This window comes from Sebastes umbrosus, chromosome 17 (genome assembly GCF_015220745.1).
Source record: "Sebastes umbrosus isolate fSebUmb1 chromosome 17, fSebUmb1.pri, whole genome shotgun sequence".
Lineage (NCBI taxonomy): Eukaryota > Metazoa > Chordata > Actinopteri > Perciformes > Sebastidae > Sebastes > Sebastes umbrosus.
In genome coordinates this window covers 15360110-15373060 of record NC_051285.1, presented here as the reverse complement: position 1 = coordinate 15373060, position 12951 = coordinate 15360110, and the positions used below count along the sequence as shown (strand labels likewise).

The 12951-nt window shown below is 38.8% G+C and overlaps 1 long non-coding RNA gene across 1 annotated transcript in view; it reads right to left on the bottom strand.

Annotated features, from left to right (window-relative positions):
- Positions 1-12951, bottom strand: part of LOC119475284 — a 116754-nt gene that overhangs the window by 1799 nt on the left and 102004 nt on the right. The window contains exons 4-5 of the long non-coding RNA XR_005203751.1: positions 9486-9627; positions 854-1017 (exon numbers count right to left, since the gene is read on the bottom strand). This is a non-coding gene — a long non-coding RNA (uncharacterized LOC119475284). The remainder of the gene's footprint in view (positions 1-853; positions 1018-9485; positions 9628-12951) is intronic.

The window sequence follows — 12951 nt, the reverse complement described above, 5'->3', positions numbered from 1 at the left end:
GTGTTTTATGAAAAGGAATGAAAAAAAGATACAAAACTGCCTGCTAAACTGTAGTCTTTTCAAGGTTGTTTATGCTGTTTGCGATCAAAAAGAGCACTTCAACACAACACTGTTTTGCGAATTAAATGCAAGTCCAAGGTATCAGAGCTCCACAACAGCACATGAATGCATCGTATCAGTCACAGTAACAAAGCGAAAGAAAGAAATTGCAATGCCAAGATTCATCATATCAAATGATCCAAACTTTTTTGATAATCAACTTTTAAAGATATATCAGTCATACAGGGATGAAAACATAATTCCCTTCAGCTAAAAAAACATACCACTGTACACACCAATGATAACATTTGTATTTATGTTTCATTCATGCTCTTGTGAAAATGCAGTACTGTACATAGCAGTACTGAATTACGTTATGTTTCGAACATATCTTCCCATCCATTTAAACCATGCCCTTTAGGATTTGTGGTAGAAATAATAAAATATTGATTTTTCATTTGACATTCTGTGATGCAATTAAAGCCGACCCTGGACTAAAAATGTAAGAATGCAGCCTGTGATGTCTGGCGGTTGTGTGGAGGTTTAATTTGGTGTGGGGTGGGGGACGAAAAAATGCTGACGTAATGTCTGATGACCAGCTCCACAAATAGGCATCCCGCCAGACAGTTAAAGATGATATGTGGATAGATCAACCTCCTCTAAAAGGTTTGCACTGGCTCACACCAGTCTGCACTTCTGTTGCTCGGATGTGTGTATGTCAGGAGGAGCAGAGTGTGTGTGCTTGCCCTTTTGCATGTGTGTGTGTGTGTTTTTATGTCTTTCAATTTCTCCATCCGCTGACTTATTCACTTACCCTTTCTGATGCGTCGAGTGCTGCCTTGGAGCTTGTGAGGGACATCTGTCCTCCGTTTCTCTCTCCACTTGGCTCGAAGTGTGAACCACCTTGATAGGATCTCCCTCATGGTTCTGTCACCGGGTGTTGGCCACTTCATTTCCTCTTTTCCTTTGGTTTGTGATCTACAGTGAGGAAGAAAGACAAAAATAGAATTACCTCCTCGTAGTATGCCATGTTCCATGTCTGTCCCACGTCATCACTTCATCCTATTAGGCATTTGTGTGAAATTGTCATAATTAGCATATGATTTATTGAGTTACATTCAAAGTGAACTTGACCTTTGACCACCAAATAATAATTATAATAACCAAATAATCAGTTTATCCTTGAGTCCAAGTGAAAGTTTGTGCCAAATTTGAAAAGATTCCCTCCAGGCGTTCCTGAGATATTGCGTTCCAAGAGAATGGGCTGGACGGACGGACAAACCAAAAACATAATGCCTCCGGCCACAGCTATCTCCAGCGCGGAGGCATAAAAAAGCAAGCCAATACTGCAGTTAGTTGACGCAACCTCCTCCACACTTTTGGTTTTGCTGATGTTTTTTTGGCCTGAAAATCTGGGGCAGACTTCAGATGCATTCGTTGATAAAGGTCAGAATGTTCGTAACGGTGTCTGTTCTGTTTTATCTGTAGGAGAGATGCTAAAGCTGAAAATACAAAGCAGCTATTCCTGAACTAGATAAATAGTGCCTTTGTATATGCATCATTTTATCTGCCTCTGTGGCTACAGTGGGTAACGTCTACTTTTTAAGCAAACTGGGTCTGTGTTTGCAAAGATACTTAAATCCTGATCATGCTGATGCTAAAACCTTGAGTTGAACTGGTTGCTATGACTGTGAAATGAACAAGATCCGAAGGTTGTCTGCTGAATTATGTTCCTCTACGGGGGCGACTGCTGTAGCTTAGCTGTCTGACATGACAATAAATGGCTGATTCGCTTCATTGCTTAATTTGACCCTCCTGCTTTACCTCTTGTTGTTTTGTTCAACCGTGTGTCAACGTCTAGACGGACTGAAACATTTCATTGGTAAAGCAACACTAAGAGGTTACCCAACTCACATTCTGATGGGAAGGATCACGTCTGTAGGTTTTTGGCGATGTCACCCATCAGGAGAGATTTTCAACAGTGACTGTCAATGGGGAGCCAATGCTTGTGAATCAGGGTATTTGGAATCACTGATAATTATCCTAATTTGCAACCTTGTTTTTAAGCATAGCAGAAAGATTATAATAAAGATCATATAGCATTAAGGATTATATTCAAGCCTATATCTTTGGTTTCCAGCAAAAGTTTGCGGGACTTTTAGTCCCTGGAACTACTTTTCAAGGAACTAAAAGGCTCCTTCAGTCCACTACGTTTCCACCGTGATCTATAGACCTGCCAAGGTTAGGCAAATTAGTCCGCTGACATAAAAAAGCAACATGACATGGGACGAGGTCTGCTGGTGGTCACAGAGGTAAACACAATCTGCAGCCTGCAGTTCAGTGTCTCCACTGTTTCATCTAAAAAACATAAATAAATAGTTTTTGTCTCAATGCGACAATATTTACTGCTACATACTGTAGTATTTACTGATGCATATTTGGATGTAATGAATGAAATGCAGTGGAGGAAAATGAAACTTAGAGTGTCTGTCTCCACAGTGAATCGTCTGTTGAGTGTTTGATGGTTATTTATTTGTGCTTTAAAACGCAATTGCTGTGAAATACTGAGAAAGGAATTGTTTTTCTCTCATTCACAGCACCACCGCGATGTCTCCCTCTTCTAATGTTCTCACCTTTCTCTTTTACTCTCTTTCTTTTTTTTAATGAGTCAGGAGGCCGACAACAGAGCCTAGCCTTATCAAACACAGAAACATGTTCCCCCCTCGTCCTATAATGGTCCTAAATCGATACTAGAGTACTTCCTTGTTTTTTAATAAAGCGGTATATGAGTTGAAGCAGCGGTGCTGTGTGTGTGTGTGTTTAATCAATTAGCGACGGTCATCCCGGCAAACTCCACCCCAAAAGTTCTGGTACTTTCAGAAAGAACAGAGCCTTTTTTTGGGGGGGTAAAAAAGGCCCTGGAAAATGTCTCAGGAACTTAATTTAGTACCTGGTCCCTGCGGTCGAAACACAATGAGTTCCTCTAAAGGTTCTTTGTTCCGGGGGAAAGTTCCTGCAGTGGAAACGGGACTATAGACTTAACTTAACAGGTGGAGTTTTTCTTGTAAGCATATCAATTTCCATCGGATTTTTACTAGGAACTGCATTTCCTTGGCTAATTGTTTAGTTAGAGTACATTAGGACCTCAAAACATTGAATATGAGCAATGCTTCTGTTTGATGCAATGCCTTTTAAAAGTCAGAGAGAGCTTTAATGTATTATCATTTTATTTAAATTGACTTCAAGAGTGAGAGCAGTTAATTAGTTTAAACAACATCACGAACCAGATTTTATAAAGACCGTAGCTCCCTAAGTTGTGCAAATGACAGTAAAAAAAAAGGATGAAAGAAACTCATTTATTTATTTCTTCAACCATGTTAGTAATGTAGGGTTTTGAGATTTACACTCACAGCAAACCAATGCTTGATTAAAATTAATGGTACACATGTAAAATATTGATTATTATTTCAGAATGTTCTGCATCACAGTGTCCACATGGGTTCATCTTTTCTTAAATGATTGACGTTAATTTATGATATAAATTAGGGGAAATAATATCATGAAAGCATTGCAGTGTTGATGACAAAGACTCAATTCATCCTTGTGGTGACGTTAATATGATCTGATTTTGACATACTACTTGTAATTAACTAACTCCTACATCCTTTTTTTACTCAAAACAAAAAAGAAATGGAAGGGCTGCCTCATAAGGGTAAAGGCATTAGAATTTCGGAGGGATCAGCATGCCAATAAAGTCTTTCTGCATTTCAATTAGGGCCGGCTCATTAATGAGTCATCTGAAACCGCACACTCTGAATGAACAACTCCCTTTTAAAATGTGGCATTGGCTGCCTCTGAGGCCAGTGTGCTAATAGAAAAGTTAATTACATCAGAGGCATTCATGTTAATGTATGTACTTTGACAGAAGCGATATAATAAAAGGTTAGAGGAGTGTGTTCCAGTCCCCCGATACCAGACACATTTAATTGCTTTGTCTTGGGTTCCACAGTCAGTCAAGATATTTTACAGTCAGTGTTGTAAAACACGGTTGTACATTAATCATAAATGGCTTGTTACGCTTTGTTAAAAAACAGAAAGTGTAGTTTTCCTATGATGATTTGACCAGAATGTTATATGGATTGTAATATCATATGTATATACTGTATGTACAGGGTTGATATTCTTAAGGCTGTGACCTACAAACATGAAATATAAAGATTAGCACAAAGAGAAAGCCCGTAAGGCGAGGAGTGATGATAACTTCTCCTTGGAATCCTTGAACTCACCAACAGGCAGAGAAACGTTTTCCTGCTGCAACCACATCACTGTGCATGCAAGATTTTAATCTTCTACTGAAATGAATTGGGACCGATAGCTGTGTTTATAGGGGAAAAAATTCGAAGAAATGATGGAAAGTGTATATGATTTATAGAAAAACATGCAAAACCACCCTCATTTTCTGTGAACACCACAACCCTCTTGTCTCAAAAATGACAGTTATATTATGTGACCATTTGAAAAAACACTTGACTGTATACGTTTTGTAATGCTAGCTTTTATACTGGAACAAATCTGCCATTCAGAAGCCATTTATGTTCAAGGAAAAAATCACAAAGACACATAGCGTTGCGTGCAAGGACTCCGACACTCAAACCCTTAAAATGTGAAGAAAAAGAAGGTAACTTGGTCTAATATATCATCTTGACTCGTACTTCACCCCTTAAATAACCGACTGTCCTTGAAGAATTGTTCAATATCCTACTGCACACACTTGTATTAAAGGAACCTACAGGAAGGAGGACAGAAGGTGTCGCAGTCTTACAACTTATTAAATGCTATATTGTTAGTCGTATGTCTTGGAAGATTCTCATATAATACTGTTATGTTGGCTGGATTCGAACCAGGGACATTGCGTCTTAGACATTTGGGCCAACAAGACAACAACCACACACTCAAATGAGTGGTTAAGATTGTGTGCAAATCATGTAAAATTCACATAATTTGAGGTGCAAAAAATATCACAGTAGTGGAATGGTAAGTGCGAAATATTTGGTGTTAAAGCAGTGTTAAGTTTCTTGTCATGGTTTTCAGGGCTTTAGCAAGTTGTTTGAACATTTATTCTTATAATCAGTTTTAAATCCAAATTTGATTTATGAAATGTGTGTCTTATGCAGTATCTTTGGTTCAAGTACTTTTTAGTAACAAGAGCAAATATCTTGTTCTAAAGACAAAATAAAGTCAAGAACAGAAAAAAACGTATATTTAACCTGTATCAGGGTTATTGGTCATTTACACAATTGAATTCATCTCACCTTTATACAGATTTATTTCATGTATTTTAAACGATTTTTAGACTCGACTTGATTTTAAGACTCAAGATAGACTTTGGTTGCAGAGTACTAGGAGAAAAGAAAACATTTTAAGAGGTTATATGTTTTGAATATAACTGGCTTGTTTTCAAAAGAAACATATTGATATGAAATGTATGTAAACAGTGTTTCAAAAACAAAGATGAAAGAACATCGACTGGAAGACGAGGGATTGTGCGGCTGCAGGCGGAGCACGGTGAGCTCCCTGACCACTGCCCTATACCACCCGGAGATGTTCTGGGATTAAGGGGTGAACTTCAGGATAAGCATAGACTCATGTCTTTTATTCTTGGAGAAACCAGTAATCACCCTTTCATATTGAAGCCAGATTCATGTCGGAACAATGTCAACCCCACACCAACAACAAATCCATCAACCCAAGGTCAGGAGTGGGGTGGCTGACCCATGTTAACTCATTTAAATTTATGGTAAACATGGATTTATCCCGATTCATCCCAAGTCATTGAGCGTACAGTGATGCATAACTCTAATAGCACCAACCTTGAACTACGGATGACACGGTGAGGAAATTTTCCCATCGGTTAATAAACTTGTGACAACACAATTGTTACTGATTACACTGGACATTTTACAAGAACAGATGACGCTCAATATCTGTAGAGCGCTTACTTTGATCTTTAACATCTGGCCTCTCCAGTCGAGCTTTCGCTGTGGTGCCGGGTTTCCACACAGCTGTGACGGAGAGGTAAGCGACGGACTTGGCGAAGTTAGCGGAAGTATACACCTGTGACTACGTCCGGTTTTCAAAATAAGGTGTTAACAAAGGGAACTGAATATATAAAATATATATATGGAAATAAGATTGATTGGATTATATTCAGCAGAAGTATAAAACCTTACAATAAAAAATAAAAAAATTAACACTAACTTGTGAGGGAAAAATATTTTTTTTATTTTTGGGTTGCTTGAAAAAATGAAATAAATATTGCTCTCCACCATAGTATCTTAGAGTATGGGCAATGATAGGGCATCTTATGCAAGTTTTGACGCCTGATCCGAAAGATTGTATGATTTATGAGATCAGATTTCCGTGCATCCACACCTTGTCTAAGGATTTCAAATATAAAGTCTCTTCTGGATGTATTGCATTACCTTTTGTATCTCTTTATATTGCCTATATTGCTTTCATTGATTATGTAGAAAGGCAGTCGTAAATCAGAGTTTGAATCTCAGTGTAGGTGCACCCATTGTTTTCATTTTTACAAACAAAGTAAGCCAATGGAAGCGAAAATACCAAATGTGAAGCTGGCTGAACACCAATGTCCCGCTGTCAAGATACTAACAGCTTACTGTAATGACAACGTGCTGCACTGCACTGCAAGAGATATACCAGCTTAAGGGGACAATGTTGAACTCTATTTTCTTCTAAGCCTTTATGTTGCGTATATAGCGGGAGCACAGCCCAGTCGATGATATTATACTGGGCTGTACTCCCTGTAGAGAGCCTTCTCTGCTGAGCAGAGAGATAGAAGGGAGGACAGATGGATGGGTACAGTGGACAGATAGAGGGACATAAACCAGATTAATCATCTCATCATGTGTGATTAATTTGGAACTGAGCCCCATTGGCAGCAAAACACAATGAACCAGACACCCCATTGACAGGTCAATATGTTTACACTGATGGATTTGCTCTCATACATGTTCACATGCAAACACACACTGACACACACACATATATACGCAGGAGAAGGGTTTCCTTTGAGTCAATATTGTCAATTAAATTACAAAAAAACTACAATTACCAGATTGCGGTTGTATGTCATCGCCAACCAGTTGAAGTTAACATCCATGTCTGCCCAAAATATCATCACTTCATCATTTTATCCTGTTAGACATTTGTGTGAAATTGTCATAATTAGCCTACGACTTCTTGAGTTATGGCCAAAAACATGTTTTATGAATCTGATCACCAAATTCTGATCAGTTCATCCTGGATTCCAAGTGGATGTTTATGCCTAATGTAATCAAATTCACTCCAGGCATTCCTGAGATATCGCTTCCACGAGAATGGGACGGACGTGAGGTCACAGTGATGTTGACCTTTGACCTCCAAAAAATGGATCAGTTCATCCTCGCGTCCAGGTGGACGTTTGTGCCAAATATGAAGAAATTCCCTACAGGCGTTTCCGAGATATCGCGTTCCTGAGAATGGTACGGACGGACGGATGGACGGACAGACGGACGCACAGACATACAACTCGAAAAAACATAACACTTCCGGCCATGGCTGTTGCCGGCGCAGAGGCATAAAAAAAAGCCGGAATAAATAAGGTCTGCACATTCTCACTGTTTTATGATGTAATGCCAAACAGCTGGCTAATAACAATAGTCTTTATGAGCATATTCCTTTCATTCAATCTTTTCCACATGAGTTTGATGACTAAAGTTTCTGGGCAATGTTATCCAGCTGGTTGATTACTACCTTAGCTGACTTCAGGGGGAAACACAATCTGCACAATACTTCAGAAGGGCTGGAAACTGCCGCATAAATCACTTGGCGGAAGGCTAAACTGATTTGCTTTTGAAAGTTATCTGGATAGTTTTTGCCTATGAAATCCAGGCTGTGCGTACTGTAGACCAAGAGAGGTTTCCTGTGTCTTGCGGCTGAGAGGAGAGAAGGAGGTTAACGTTATCGACTCCGGCCCAAGCAGGAAAGGTTAACATGGTAGTTTGTCCGTTCTGGGCTATTGTAGAAACATGGCGGCAGGCTCCTCGAAGAGGATCAGCTCCATTTGTACATATAAACGGCTCATTCTAAGCTAACGAAAACACAACTCTTATTTTCAGGTGATTATACACTAAAGAAAACTACTTAAAAAATACTTATTAATTAGGACTGTCAATTTGATCGTGATTAATTGTAAATTAATAACACATTTTTTATCTGTTCAAAATGTATCTTAAAGGGAGATTTGTCAAGTATTCAATACTCTTATCAACATGGGAGTGGGCAAATATGCTTGCTTTATGCAAAAATGTATGTATATATTTATTATTGGAAATCTAGTAACAATACAAAACAATGACAAGTATTGTCCAGAAATCCTCACAGTTACTGCATTTAGCATAAAAATATGCTCAAATCATAACATGGCAAACTGAAGCCCAACAGGAAACAACAGCTGTCAGTGTGTCAGTGTGCTGACTTGACTATGACTTGCCCCAAACTGCATGTGATTATCATAAAGTGGGCATGTCTGTAAAGGGGAGACTCGTGGGACCCATTTTCCTTCACATACCTTGAGGTCAGAGGTCAAGGGACCCCTTTGAAAATAGCCATGCCAGTTTTTCCTCGCCAAAATTGAGCCTTTACACTGAGCCCCAATTCAACCTAAAAATCGCAAGTTGTGTTAATGCGTGAAAGAAATTAGTAGCGTTAATACGATTCTGCGTTAACTTTGACACCCCTATTATAAATATTATATTCCATTTCTGCCAAAAGATCCCCCGAAATGTTACAAACTGTATAGCTTTATTTTGATGTTACAAGCTGCCTTTTCACAGTTGAGAATGTACTATGAGAACTGAATTTGAAAAAAGTGTGCCCTCTCACTGATTCAATCGCATCACTTTTACATAGTCCAAGGACAAATATCAGTTGGCTTTGATGTGAAGATATCACAGGTGGTTTTGAACTATGGTTGTTGATATGTGCATATCCGGACTACCATATTCTGGAAAACATGCTCCTTCCTTTTTTTGGAGCTGGACTTGAATTCTGTGGACACCAAAATGCATGCATATTTTGTAAAAAGTTAACTTGTACGAAGGACAGCACATCAGTAGAATGCCTTTCACAGTAGAGTGATGACCAGCTCAGCGTCTAATGGCCTCTCTCATATAGCACTTCAATAGGCCCATCCTTTCTCTGGCAGGAATCAAAATTCACAGGGGAGAAATACGGGGGTAAAACAATGGCGTGTCACCTCATGGCTGCAGAATAAAAAGAAAAAAGAAAAAGAGAGACGCTTTGTGGTGCTCTCTTTTTCAAACGCACAGGTGTTCTGGCAAACAACTCAAAGTGGGTGTATGTGTGTTTGCTTATCCGCTCACCTTTACTGTCCTCTTCTGAACTGCCCTTGATCACTGAAACGTACTGCGTCATCAAAAAACCGGCACATCAAAACACGGAGTGTTTGCAAAGTTGTGAGAAATGCTCTCTGGGGATCCGGTGACTTTTGTGTTGTTCAGGGTCCTGTGGAAAAAAGGCAGAGAGATGGCAGGAGTGTTCCACTGTCAGTCACAAGGAGATAAAGGGAAGGCTTTATCACAGGAATGCACTTCGCGTGGCTGTCCGTATGTCACAGCAGCCTGCACTCGAGTCATCTTTTGTAGATCCAGGATACAGTATATATTATATATGATTACATTGTCTATTTAAGTCCTAACTTTAGAGAAGGTTGCTGAGTGAACACCTACTTCAAAATTATTCTAGATATGGTATAAGGTCAAGGTCATACTACTTACAAATATTATCTGTAAAGCTGTTGTTTTTCTATACCTGTCCTTCAAACCCAGCACTTCATCTACTTTCTATATGCCATTATCAGCAAACCCTATTGATGGAAGAATTTATAGATCCCAGGTTTTCAATTCATATACTATACATGTACACCATGGTTCTAAAGAAGTTTTTGTCAGGCAATTTCATAAGCCAATGTTAGTATGGGATTGGAATTGGAAGTTGGTGAACGTATATCTACATTCAGCCATAGGGTGAGAAGTTGCAAGCAAGTACTTGTTACAGTTTGGGTCAAACTTTAACGTCCAACTCATACAATTAAGATAAGACACATTGTTGTAATGCCTTTGATTTAATCAGTAGATAGAGAATAAGGAGGACAAACACTGGAGATAACATAAATGTGCTATTACTTTCTCTGTTATAAACTTTCTGATAAATCTTTTTCTTTCTACTAACAATCAAGTTTTGTGAGTACTGTATCTGAGCCTTTACGGCAACGAGATTGAAAAGCACAGTGTGCTAAATTGAGTTACTTTCTTTGACAAACACCAGAGGAACAGAAAGGCTTCTTGATTGAAAACATGCTATTCTAACCTCCAGTGAGCCGCTAGGATCAGTGCAGGTTACACTCCTGGGCTCTACAGCTGAATATCTATCTCGTGCGTGACAAAATTGGTTGGCAGTGGTGGGGAGTTTTTGTTAAAATAATGTGGTAATAATAGTGGCCTGCTGAAATTAAATGACACGTAGATTGCTATCATTCAGGATTAACAAATGTGAGGAAATTGCGGGTTATTACCGAGCATAAAAGGCAACAAGAGTTCATTTATCAGCAGGAATCCTGATTCCTCAAAATGTCCTATCACCAACAAAGTACTGTGTGTGTGTGTGTCATCATCATCTACATTACTGGCTGAATGCCTGGATGTCACTGTATTCAGTTCCATTAGAACATGCAGATTTGTTTGGTCTTTTTTAAAGGAATTCATCTTTTCAATCATTCACAGGGTTCAGCGTTAATGTGTTTTTTTTACTTGCCCCCGCAGGCAACTGTGTCAGATATCTACAGTACTTGCCTAAAGTAAATTTGTATTTGCCTCCTATACAAATTGTTTTATTTATTAGCGCTTCTCAAATAACAACAAAGACCAAAAATGAATTGCCATGTTTAGAGCGTCTTTAGCTTCCGTGCTGTGACGTATTCCCCAGTTAAACTGAATATGTGAGCGGTGTACAGTTACAAGAGGGATTTAAATCAAATCCTTGCATTTGATTGGACCGCTAAAAAGTGGGCGAGATTAAAATGGAGCGCGATACGGAGCTTCAGAGTTCTATCTTAGGTAAGCACACATCATATTTAGTTTTATAGGAAGAAAAGATGATTGGATTTTGATATAAAAATACAAAGAAGTCTAGTTTTTTTGTAAAAAAAAATTGCATTCATTGCTAAATAGGGTTAATTTTTCATTTCATCTCAACTTTGAGTAAATGAATCAGAACACTTCTTAGCTTCTTTCATCATCGGCTCCGAAAAAAATATGTGTTTAATTCTTTTTTGCCAGATTGGGCAAGTTAGTTACTACAGTTACAAGCCCGACGTGGCATTTTACTTGCCCCAGGCATGTTGGCAATCCTTTTTGTTGAGCCCCGATTCACTGGCATGCATGTTCATTGAGACAGCAATCATCTCAAGCTAAATTGATTTCAGAGAGATCTGAGGTACAAACAGAAATCCTGTTGATTCAAAATTTAACTGCTGACCATAACTAAATTTAACACACTTTAAAATGATATTACCTCTAATTATCTTTGTTCCTGGCAGGTTACAATAACTAATAGGGTAATAGGGATATATACAATATTTAATGTGACAGAGTTTTGTCTTACCCTATTGGATGAGCAGTTTAGCCATAAAAAATGTCCATACCTTCTATCGGATGTTGTACCTTTAAGCTTAATTATAACACGGGTAGCTCAAATCAGGTTCATAGTCATGATATAATACCCATATACCACTGCTATGACATCTAATGCCTTTGCACTTTCAATATCATTCACACTATGTGTTGTCATGGTTGCTTAGCGACAGGGTCATGGGGGATCACTTCCGCCAACACGGAACAGGTTACAGATACAAATTAAAGTTAGCTGCCAAAACCCGCTATAAAATGGAAACATTTAAGGTTAACTTCTATGGAAGAGTGGTCTGAGCAGTGCCCATTTCCAGGAAAAAATCCACCTGCAAAACACCATGCAGCACTATGTGAAGAGGAGGACGCAGTCTTCTGCAATCTCCCACAAGCTTAAAAATGTTCTCCATCAAGCAGACCGTGTAACATAACCACCAAAATTGTTGCAAAGCATAACTGCACTTCGTAGGTTACAGTTAGAACCACAACAATCTGGATCAATCATTGTACTTAAAAAACATTCCCTTCAGAACAGATACCGACAGTCAGGTTCAAGGGATTTTCCTTGCTGCATTTTATAAATGGAATTATACAGAATTATACAGTAGTCCCCTGCGGTGTATTGGAGATGATATTGCACATTTGACATAAAATGATGGAGATAAGCCAGGTAACCTCCAGCCGCCTGAGGCAACTGCAGCCCCCAAGCCTTATTTGACCTGAACCACCCAGTGGTTGTCGGCCCACCAGCAGAGACACCGTTTTAACTGTGCATATTTTTTATTTTTTATTTTACCACGATAGTCCCGTTAAGATTAAAAAAAAAACACTTTTCTGAGGGAGACCTGGCCAAGACAGCAGCAGAAAAGTTTCACATAAAAGTACAAAATAACAGACTTAAAAACAAAACACCAAAAAGTCAAAAACAACACAAGAAATTTCACAAAAGAGACAAGCAAACAGCAAACTGCATCAACAAATGAATAAGCAGTGATGTTCAGTAACAAGACATGTACATTCAGTGTTCAAATAGTCCTTAATCCTGTTTTTGAAATACTGCATGCTTATAAAATAATGTAGTTTAAAGTGTCTCTGTAGCTCGCACAGGTGGCTACCTCCAGGTCTAAAAAGTGAAGCCAATGCG